Source organism: Bos taurus, chromosome 9 (genome assembly GCF_002263795.3).
Source record: "Bos taurus isolate L1 Dominette 01449 registration number 42190680 breed Hereford chromosome 9, ARS-UCD2.0, whole genome shotgun sequence".
Lineage (NCBI taxonomy): Eukaryota > Metazoa > Chordata > Mammalia > Artiodactyla > Bovidae > Bos > Bos taurus.
In genome coordinates this window covers 38810651-38822662 of record NC_037336.1, presented here as the reverse complement: position 1 = coordinate 38822662, position 12012 = coordinate 38810651, and the positions used below count along the sequence as shown (strand labels likewise).

General features: G+C 45.6%; 1 protein-coding gene across 2 annotated transcripts in view; it reads right to left on the bottom strand.

Moving 5' to 3' along the window:
• The window catches only part of TRAF3IP2 (TRAF3 interacting protein 2), a 44633-nt gene extending 42032 nt beyond the window's left edge, over positions 1 to 2601 (bottom strand). The window contains 1 exon segment of one of the 2 annotated variants that reach the window (NM_001035483.1): positions 2403 to 2601. The gene's annotated coding sequence lies outside the window, so the exon portion shown is untranslated. 2 annotated transcript variants of the gene reach the window in all.
• Between the last annotated feature and the right edge of the window lie 9411 nt (positions 2602 to 12012).

Below are 12012 nucleotides of genomic sequence, written 5' to 3'. Positions count from 1 at the left end.
AATTCAGGGTATTTCCAAGATTTCAACTCTTTAAAACATAGATTTAATTTAGGCAAACTACCCGCATAGCTGATCTTTCTGAGTGCCTGCAACTATGATTCTGAATTTCTGCAGCTATGACTGCCTTCTCCTTATTTTCAGAGCATTTGAAAGTCACTAGCTCCTTAATTTTGAGAAGCAGGCTTAAATATTTTCCATCTTTGAACCCTCCCAAAGTGAGTATCCCTGAGTTAACAGTCTTCTCCCCGACACGCCCAGACTTCACGCTTAGTCAGCTCACCCCAAGCACATAGCAAAGCAGGGGCCGCCATCACAAACGACACAAGATGAAGAATGTCTGTGGGTGGTCTTTCTGGGTCAAAGCTTGGCTGGCAGCAAACTACAGTTGGCTTGATTTCAGATAATGGTGCATGTTATTTGAAAATAAAAATCAGTTAACGCATCACAGGTGAAACATCTTGAAATTCCTGTCCTCTCATCCCAGAATGAGAGAGAGAGCCATCTGAAAGCATGATGAAGACCATACCAGGGCCTTCGTATTCCACAGAAACAGCTGAGCAATACCAAAAGCCCTGAGTCAGCCCATCCCACTCAACTAGGGCCCCTGTGAACTGTATGGAGGGAGAGAATTAGCTCAAAACAAACAATGATTTTTTTTTTTTTTTTAACAAAGTAGTGGTTTGGAAAAGGTTAAGAATTCAGGGTGTTTACCATCTAGTAATGTGTCCGATCCTAGTCATCACCCTTACATGGTATCAGGACGTGCTTCACAGCTTCCTTTCACCTCCCATTAAAGGCCCCACACAAAGCGACTGGTCTAGCCAAAGAGTCATTTCCAGCTCCAGCTAAGTCAGTAACACAGCCTTCTGGAGCCAGGCCTGTGAGCCAGCTCTCTGGCGCTGCCTGGACTCTGTGGGCAAGTGCACAGGCCATTTCTTCCTGGGTAACCCAAATGGGACATAAACTAATTCAAGAAACCCCCTGTGTTCTCCTATTTTACTAGAGTCAAAAATAATACCTAAATTCCAGGCAACTCTCCCACAGAGCATGTGGCTGCCCAGTACCCTCCCCTACCCCTCCCCAGCCTTCCACCCAGACTAAGGCTTCACCTTTTATAGATGAGTGAAACGAATCAGAGCAGTTTATGTGGAAGAAACCTGAGCGCCCCCAAGGTGTTTGATAGTATTCTGAGTGCTAGAGGGTAAAGAAGGATTAAGTCCTTTTCCTCCAGGGACTATCTAGTAGGAGAGTTAAGATTAATATATTTGAATCATCAGTAAACAAAACACATATCTTCTAAGACCGCCCACTATGACTACCCCTCTGGGATTCTCATCACCCTCGCCTTATTTTCTTAGAAGTAAATTTCAACATAATCTTAGCTCACCACCCCCATCCACATTTTATTGATGAAGAAATCCAGGCCCAAGTAAAAAGAAATAAATTGCCTAAGTCACAGAGTTGCAATGGCAACCCTCTCTAGTACTCTTGCCTGGAAAATCCCAGGACAGGGGAGCCTGGTGGGCTGCCGTCTATGGGGTCGCACAGAGTCGGACACGACTGAAATGACTTAGCAGCAGCAGCAGCAGCGTAGAGTCAGCAAGCAGAGAAGGAAGAATCTGAAACCAAGTTTCAGGTCCTCTGTTTTTATTATTTATTTTCCTGTTCATTTAAAAATATCCCCCTATACTAAGAGACTATCTTGAACTTTACAGTCACATGAAGCTTGATAAGCTTCTAAGATCAAATAACAGCACTTCTCTCCTTGCTTTTTCCTAAAGGCTCAAGCCGGCTGTCTCTGCCAGCAAATGCCTGGGTGGTGTGGGAGGGTGGAGGGCTGGGGCAGAGGGGCTGGCAGAGCCACAGCCAGCACGGAACAGGGTTGGACTTCCTGGCTCAAGAACAGGGTGTTGGTTTTTTTTCCCTGAGTGAAAGAGGGATCAAGAAAACTCGGGAATTCTCCTTCCACCTCTGCCGCGGATGCGTCCGCGGGCTGGAAGCCAAAGTCTTCGTTTTTGACTTCCCCGGTTCCCTCCCTGGAGAAGGGGGGTGAGGGAGGGGGAGGGGGGAAGTCTTCTTCATCAAAACTTGTGGGGACACTAAGTCCTCAAACACGGGGGGGGGGGGTGGGGGGGGTGGGTGTGTGTGTCTTTTCCTCAAAGAGTTAATCTTCGCTCTCCCGTCTGAAATACTAAACCACTGGCCCTGTCTCACAGCCGACACATAGCCGTCATGTTCTAAGCCGGAGCTGTCTCTCTATACACGAACCAACAAACGAAAGGTGGGGAGAGGCAGGCGGAGGAAAGCGAGACGGCACTTTCGGTAAAGGAGAAAGCAGTGTTTTGGAAAATGGATCAGAAGTTAAGACGTAAGGTCAGTCAGGTGACAACTGAACCACTTACCTTAGAGCCGCCAAGGACAGACAGACTGGCCACGGGTGGTCACGCTCTCTCCTTCTCGGGGCCACTCTACCTTGGGTCGCTCCAGGCCTCCCTGCACCCTCTCCCGGCCCAGGTAAGCCGTGGAACAGGCTCCGAAGCAGGAAGTGGAAGCTGTATGCAAATTTCTACCGAGGCTAGGAAGCCTCTGCTCAAAAATCTCCCTGTGGGCAGTGAATCAACAGCCGCTGAGAAGTCACTTTACTTCTTAAAACAGAAACCTTCATTCACTAGAAAAGGCCACTAGCCAATTAGGCTGCTTTTTTTTTTTTTTTCCATCACCCAGCTAAGTAACTGCTGAGGAATGTTCCCTGAACCTCAGGGTTGTCGAAGCACCCAGGCCTGAGACGCTGCCCCGGGAGGGGTGGTAAGATGGGTTATTCATTAGCAGCTCCAGAGCAGGAAACCGGGGTGGGGCAGATTCTCTAACTGCATTTACTGCTCTTAATCACAAAGGGAGGACTCACTGCCCATCCCCCGCCCCCACCCCAACACACACATTCCTTACCCCATCCACAGGCATGAAAAAGTGACTATTTTTAAGAAAACACACACACACAAACACACACAGTCTTCCTCTGGCTGCATTTTTCATGTCCTCAAGTTTATTTCTTCATCTTTCCTTCTCCTTGTTTGACCGGTGCCTACAGAATTTGTTGCTGAAGGAGACACTAGAAACAGGATGGCCAGGACAGCAGACTGCAATGGGAGCTGTGGTGGCCAGGGTGTGACCTCAGTTGCCCATTGGCCAGCTGGGTGTGGGCAGGTGTACTGTGCTCCAGCTGCTCTGCCTGCCAGTTGAGTCCAGAGGGTCAGCCCATTACCCTGGTCATCTCGTTTTTGCCAATAGATATGACAGATAAAGATATGTATATCTATATACATTTATTCACTGTTGTTTCTAACACTTATCACTGTGCCCAGAACATAGCAGGCAAGCATGACATAACTGCCAAATGACCAAAAAATGACAGAAATGTCTGGAAGAATGCGTATCAAACTATTAAGTAGTGATCACCTCCAGGAAAGAGGGTTGAGGGAAGGGGTGAGAATGGAAGGCTTTTATCCTATTCATTGCATAAAATATGTATACTATACATATATTGGGGCTTCCCTGGTGGCTCAGTGGTAAAAAAGCGGTTTTAAAAAAAAAAAAGTGGTAAAAAAGCTGAGATGAAGGAGACACTAGAGTTGCAGTTTCAATCCCTGGGTGGGGAAGAGCCCCTGAAAGAGGAAACAGCAACCCACTCCAGTATTCTTGCCTGGAAAATTTCATAGACAGAGGAGCCTAGTGGGCTACAGTGCATGGAGTCGCAAAGAGTCGGACACGACTGAGCACACAAACACCCACATGTCTGTACTGGATTCCTTTCCCCACAAGTGTGTGGTACTTCATTCATTAAAAAAAAAAAAAAAAGATTTAAAAATTGCACTTATTACCTTGGCCTTGAGTTTTCTGCCTCAAAACTATTATTATGACAGGCTTTTTTAGTTTAGGGGAAAATAATGGCACCCCACTCCAGTACTCTTGCCTGGAAAATCCCATGGACGGAGGAGCCTGGAAGGCTGCAGTCCGTGGGGTGCTAGAGTCGGACACGACTGAGCAACTTCACTTTCACTTTTCACTTTCATGCATTGGAGAAGGAATTGGCAACCCACTCCAGTGTTCTTCCCTGGAGAATCCCAGGGACGGGGAAGCCTGGTGGGCTGCCGTCTATGGGGTCACACAGAGTCGGACATGACTGAAGCAACTTAGCAGCTTAGCAGTGCTTTTTTGTACGGAGCTGTTGGTACCAGGATACTTTGAAAAAGCTATCACTGTTAGGAAATGAGAATAGAAAAGAGCAACAAAAGGAGAAAAAAAAGAGGGAGAGCAAAGAAAGGGTGGGGTGAGGACAGTTTTCATTTCTTTTAGACGCCTTTAAATGGATTGGGAAAAGCCCAGAAGACGCTCCTGTCAACTACTGCCTTTGGAATACAGCCCATCAGGAAGAACAAGAGGAATTTTTTTTTCTAGTTCTCCCACCAACTGTTTCCCCAGATGTGAGCCTAAGGGCCCTGCGGGGAGATACCAAGCACTGCAATGCTGCTCATAATTGCTGGTAGCTGGGCCTTCCTCTGGCTCAGTTTATCCTGAGCAGAACAGCAGCACTTGAGGAAGGAGTTAATGGGTCCTACCTACGAGCCCTTGCTGGGGCCCCACTGAAAAGCAGCCTGAGGATGTAAACTGTTTAGAGAGGAGGTCCTGAACACTAGAAACTTCCGTCTGAACATGCCTGTGGCCGTTAGTCAAATGTGGATGACAGGGGAAATGTCAGGGAGCACCTGGGAAATGAATACCTCCAGCCCTGCAGGAGACCCCACTGGTGTTCTCGGGCTGATACACACAGCCCTTTGGCTGCCCCCACAGAAGAGGAACTCTTCACCCAGGAACCACCATACAGTACTTGTTAGTGTATTTAATCCTCCAAAAAGTCCTGGAGATGAGTTTACTCCTGTCATTCCCACTTTACCTTTAAGGAATCTGGAGCTCGAGACAGAGAGTCACTTCTAAGGTCACACAGCTAGTCTGTGGAGAATTCCAGAACTGTCTCACTTCCAATAGGTGGATATTACCTCCCCTTCCTTGGTTGCCCTGCTGAAGTCTGCCCTTCCTATGTGTTTGGGTGGAGCACACTGAACTTGCTTTCTTTGCACAACTCTTGACAATTTAAGAGAGGGGGGATAAAGGTGTAAGTAATAAAAGGATGGATCTGAAACTGTGCCAGTTACCATGGTGCTGTGTTTATGCGATGCCGGCTGCTGTATACACAGTAGGCAGAGTACTCAGGAGGCAGACCAGCCTTCTTGTTCTGGTCCAGGAGGCAGGATAGGTGTTTGCCAGGTTCTAGAGTCGCTTAGTATTCTTGCATAATTAGATAAAGGCCAGCTCTTCCCACCTTCGTAAGCAAAACCATTTGGACCTAATGCTCTGGACTCGCTATACTATGGTTTTAACCCATGAAAAGAGAGGCAAAGATGAAAAGATTCATTCCTTGGACAAACCTTTTCCATTCTTAAACGCTATGATTTTAAGTGCTGGAAAGGCAGAGTGAAACTATGATACACCATGAGGAAGAGAAGAAAACTCCTATCCTTCATTCCCAGAGGATAGTCCTCACTCACAGAGTCCCCAGCACTGGGGACTCTCCCCACAACTGGGTTCCAGGACCGAGGCAAGAAGAGAAGAGGTGCCCCGGCTCCCAGCGCCTGGTCCTGCCTGCTCTTCTGGCTTACTCCAGTCCTGCAATCTTTAGTGAGTACTTGCCTCATTCTGGACATGTGCTGGGTGCTAGGCACGCAAACTGAAAGATGCTCAGGTTCTGTGTCTCTTTCAGAAGCAAAGAATTATGGAAATACAGGGAGTTCCAAACAAACTAGCCACCAGACATGGCTGTAGAGTCACTGGTTACTTCTTCTCCACTGCTGCGGTGGGATGCTTCTAGTTCAGAGGGGCTGCCAGAGGCAGGCAGAAGCCAGAACTCTTCACTGCCTTCCTCCCCGAACCCCACTGAGCCCCTGGACCCTCCCCTACCAGTCCAGGGGGCCCTTCTTCTCAGACAGTTGCCCTCTACAACCGTTTCAGATTCTGTCTGCTGATTTAGTCAGAACCTCACACATCCAGCCTAGAGGTCCTGTTAGTAACACAGACTCTCATGAGGAAAGGATTCTCTCTCACTCCTTTTCTTTTTAAGAGATTCCTTGAGGACTTCCCTGGTGGTCCAGTGGTTAAGACTCTGCGCTTCCAGTGCAGGGTATGCTGGTTTGATCCCTGGTCAGGGAACTAAGATCCCACATGTTGTGTGGCAAAAAAAAAAAAAAGAGGTTCCTTGAGCCCTGTATAGATTTGTTCATCTCCTTCTCCTATGAAGGGTATAAGATTTTGTCAGCCTACAAAAGCTCTGTCATTCCCTTTCCCCACTGCGATGGTATGAATTCACCTTACATTTACATCCTTAAAAGGGAACACTTTAAAGTTCTGGAAAAGCCAAAGATTATCTGCTTCAAGGTGACTTTCCTCAAAGTGGTCACCTGGACCCAAAGTTGTTGGCAGCATCTCTTGCTCAAAAGTGATTAAGTCCTGACAAACTAGGCTCCCCAGTATGACCAACACAATAATAACAGCTAACCTCAGATAGCACTTAAGTGTTCTAAGAACTCTGTGTGCATTTATGTACTCAATGTTCACAATACCCCTATGAGGTAGGTACTAGAAGATTAGTTACCATTTATTATTTACAGTGTGCCAAGTGATTTTCACTGTCTAACAAATGAAGAGATTTACTCACCAGAATTCCAGACAAAAGTAGATAGAAACCAGACTCTGCTTCCTGTGGAGGCTGGACACAGTATGGCAAGTCAGATGAGAGAGGGATGTTTGGAAAGGGATGATAAGGAAGTAGCATGAGGTCCACAGAGGACATGGAGGAGACTCAGTGTGGTAATGAGAGAGCAGGAGGGATCCTCCACCCTTCAAGGAAGTCTGTAATTAATAATCCTACATTATTCTCCAAGTCTTCTCTAGTTGGATGTACTCAATTGTTTGACTTTTGAACAGGTACATGGGGAGTTTATTCAGGTTCCAGTTAAAAAAGAGGATGGTTAGGGCAGAAGAACTAATTTAACATTTCGACAAAGGAGACAGACAGATGGCCAACAGGCACATGAAAATATGCTCAGCGTCACTAATCGTTAGAAAAATGCAAATCAAAACCACGTTGAAGTATCACCTTACACTGGTCAGAATGACCATCATCGAAAGTCTACAAATAATAAATGCTTGAGAAGGTGTGGAGAAAAAGGAACCCTCCTACACTGTTGGTAGGAATATAAATTGGTATAGTCACCATGGAGAACAGTATTCAGTTCAGTTCAGTCACTCAGTCGTGTCCAACTCTTTCCAACCCCATGAACGGCAGCATTCCAGGCCTCCCTGTCCATCACCAACTGCCAGAGTCCACCCAAACCCATGTCCATTGAGTCTGTGATGCAATCCAACCATCTCATCCTCTGTCATCCCCTTCTCGTCTTGCCCTCAATGTTTCCCAACATCAGGGTCTTTTCAAATGAGTCAGCTCTTCGCATCAGATGGCCAAAGTATTGGAGTTGCAGCTTCAACATCAGTCCTTCCAATGAACAGCCAGGACTGATCTCCTTTAGGATGGACTGGTTGGATCTCCTTGCAGTCCAAGGGACTCTCAAGAGTCTTCTCCAACACCACAGTTCAAAAGCATCAATTCTTCAGGGCTCAGCTTTGTTTATAGTCCAACTCTCAGTATAGATGTTCCTTAAAAAGCTAAAAATAGAACTACCATATGATCCAGCAATCCCACTCCTGGGCATATATCTGGACATGCTCTCCAATGTTCATAACATCACTGTTTACAGTAGCCAAGACATGGATGAAACCTAAGTGTCCATCAACAGAAGAATGAATAAAGAAGTTGTGGTACATATATGTGATGGCATATTACTCAGCCATAGAAAAGAATGAAACAATACCATTTGTAACAATATGGATGGATCTAGAAATTAAGTGAAGTGAGACAGAAAGGCAAGTTTATGATATCACTTATATGTGGAATCTAATAGAAATAGAATCTAATAGAAATAGCCCCACAGACATGAGAACAGACTTACGGTTACCAAAGGGGGAAGCTGGGAGGGATAAATTGAGAGCATGGTATTAACAGATGCACACTACCATGTATAAAATAGATAAACAACAAGGACTTACTGTATAGCACAGGGAACTATATTGAATATTTTGTAATAAACTGTAATGGAAAAGAATAGAAAAAAGAACAGAAAAATAGAAATCACTTTGCTGACACCTGAAACTAACAGAATATTGTAAATCAAGCATATCTCAACTTAAAAAATTAGGATGGTTACTATAAAAAAAGAGAAAGTAACGCGTTTCCGGGAGACTATACGTATATTGGAAGCTATGGGCACAGTAGGTGGGAATTTGAAATTGTGCGGCCTCTGTGAAAAATAGTATGGCCATTTCTCACAAATTTAAAAATAGCATTTCTATATGACCCAATAATTCCATTTCTGGGTATACACCCAGAAGAAGTGAGGGTCTCAGAGAGATCCTCAAGATAAGAAAGCAGAGTTTGAAAGAGAAATGTGTACACCACGTTCATAGCAGCATTATACACTACAGTCAAGGTAGAAGCCACCCAAGTGTCCATCGATGGATGACCAGATGAACAGAGTGTGGCATAAACCTACAATGGGATATGAATCAGCCTTAGAAAAGGAAGGAAATTCAGACGTGCACACTAACATGGATGAAGCTGGAGGACATTTTGCTCAGTGAAATGAGCCAGTCATATAGGGACAAGTACCGTCTGATTCCACTTGGCTGAGGTACCTAGAGTGATCAGATTCACAGACAGAGGGTAAAATGGTGGTTATCAAGGGCTGAGAAGAGGGAAGAATGCAGAGTTACTGTTTAACGGGTACAGAGTTTCAGTTTTGCAAGATGAAAAGAGTTCTGGAAATAAATAGTGATGCTGGTTACGCAATGACATGAATGTAGTTAATGCCACTGAACCGTGCACTTAAAAATGGTTAAGATGGTAAGTTTTATGTTATTTCATCACAATTAAAATAAAATAACCCCCAAAGCAGGTGGGCATGGTGGGTTTTATTTCCCTCATTTTACAGGTGAGAAAATCAGGATGCACGAAGTTAGGTAGCATGTGAGGGCTGCATAGCTGGGTTTCAAACCGGAGCCAACTCCCTGAGAAGGCCCCATCTCTTCCCTGCACCATGCTATCCAGGACCCACTGGGGCAGGTGGACGCTAAAGCCACAGACTCATGCCCCTTAACCTCTCTAGATTACCCTTCCTTCTTCAACACTGCTTTTTCTAGCATGCTTTTTCTTTCTTTTGCCTTTTCCTCATAAAAAGGTGCTCTCAGGAAAAGAAACCTGATCACTCATTTATACTTCAGTTACACGGTGTGAATTTAAATCATTGTGCTACCTCTCTGAGGGGTGCTTGCATTTTAAGCCTCATCACTCTCTATGAAATGAAAGCCTTTGTTCCATGTTAAAGGAATTTCAGGCATCAGGGAGCAAGCAGGAAGAAACTGGAGGGTGTGGTGGCAGGTAGGAGCACTATAACCCAGAGAAATGCACTAAACGGTGGAAACTGTAGGCACAAAGTTAGAAGGCAGGTGTATTTCACGGACAGACTGATCTTTCAAGGCTGCACGAAGATGTGAGGTGTGGATGCAAGGGGGATAGATGGGCGGTTCTCATTAAGCTTTTCCCATCCAGCTGCCTGACCTCCAGACTCTAAGCTTTTGTTTGTCACCAGAACTGGGCACACCGTAGAAAAGAGAATCTAGAGGGTTGATTTCCTAGGGTACTGTCTCCCTGACAGTTCTCACTGCCTCTTCCCTTCCTGTTGCATCGTGAAATTCCAGTCTAAAGCAACTGGGTGTGGTAGCTGGAGGTCTCTGCCTAAAGATCTGAGCAATCATTCCTTTAGAGTCAAGAATGCCCCGCATGTCTGTGCTCAGTGACATGGCCTATTGTGTAGGACCTAAGGCAGCCCATGGGGATGGGAATGCCTGTTTTCTGGGCACTCACAGACTAGGACTGAGCATTTCCAGGAGTGGAAAAAGATATTACACCGACAGCATTGGGATAAGAGCCTGGGCTGCAAGTCTGGCTGTGGACTATCCCTTGACCACTTCCTGCCAGCTGTGTAACCTCAGGGAAGTTCGTAACTTCTTTGCACCTCGGTTTCTTAATCTGGATAATGGGATAAAATATCTCTTTCATCGGTGATGAAGGGAACAAATGCACCGATTCTGGTTGCTGCTTTTGTGTAAAGAAAACATCTCCTTTCCTCCTGGGGCATGAACACAGAGCTCAGTGGATAGGGACCAGGGCTGATTTTGCCTTCTCAGCCAGGCATCAACTGCCTATACAGCAGCCTTCTGAGATTACTATGAAGATTAGATAAAGTGACCTCTGTGCAGTGTCTGGCATTGTGCTCAATAAATATTAGCTACTGTTATAATGCTATGCTATACTATACTAAGTCACTTCAGTTGTGTCCGACTCTGTGTGACCCCATAGACGGCAGCCCACCAGGCTTCCCCGTCCCTGGGACTCTCCAGGCAAGAACACTGGAGTGGGTTGCTATTTCCTTCTCCAACTGTTATAATAATAACTATTAAATAATATGTCACTCAATTAGTATACCAAGAGTCAGTGATCAGTCAATACTGGAAAAGGAAAAAACTCAACAAAATAGTAAATAATATTAAAAATGCATATGTAGCAATAAGACATTCTTATGCTAACAATTAAATAAGGGTGTGCCGTATGTTAGAGAATTCACTGCAAATCAGAGAATCCAACCACAGGTGAGGATCCAGTTGAGCAAAAACCAATGGTCAAACCACGTGCTTCTTGAGGGCTTTTGCCAGCTCTGCTCTGGGCTCTGTTCTGGGGACAGACTGACCACTTCACCTCTCAGGCCACATGAAAGCTTACGTATTGTACAGGCAGACTTGTCCTCACTCGCTCAGCTTGTTGCCTTGATGCTGACACCTTCCAGGCAGGAGAAAAATTATGTATTCTTTTAATTTAAAATATCTTCCCTTTCAGCTTTTCCTGGCTGGCAGGTTGCATATAGAAGTAAGTGTAAACAGGCACAGCGGTGCTTTCTGTAAGAAAGATGTTCTTAGAATTTCATTTTAAAAACAATAGGCCAGTAAATTTTATGTGTGTGTGTGAGAGAGAAAGGGAGAGAGAGGGGGAGAGGGAGGAAGAGAGAAAGGAGAGAGTTTTAACTTTTAGATCATGCCAAAACCCCCCCGAAACCCACAATGTTTTTTCTAGAGCTTTCCTATCTCTCTTTATGAACTCCCATCCCACTAAATTATGGGGAAGAGGCCACATGTTTGCCATTGAGAATAATTCAGTCTCTCTCAGTTCAGTCTGTCTTTGGGAATTGTTGAGCATTTCGGCATTTCTTGTTCTTTCTCTCAGGCATAGGATCTAGAGGTAGAGGAGAGCCTATGGTGAGGACAAAGGCTTAGGATCACGCTGGGCTCAACCATAGAAAGGACTCGAGGACTAAGACAGGCCTTGGAACAGAATGGGATACTAATCTCTTCCTCTTTCGGGGCACGTCCACTGAGGGAAGGGAAGATAGTCTAAGGGAGGAAGTTGCTGGCTGGGACTCCCTGAAGGTGGCCTAGTTCTGGGTTGGAAACCAGCAAAAAGAAGCTGCTTCTGACTGTCACTGATGCTGACAAGGAAACCACGAGACCCTGACAACCCACAAGACTTCCTCTGTCTCTCATACACACACACACACATGTGCACATGATGAAAACATCAGCCTTCTGACGTCTGAGAGGCTTGGTTTCCAGCAACTGGTGGGGCTCAAGCTCTCACACTTGGACCGTTTCAAAGGAAATGTTGCTTGGCGTTTGGGTGAGAGGCAGAAGGCAGGTGCTAGCAACCTGGGGAGGAGATGATATTTGTCTTTGGCCCCC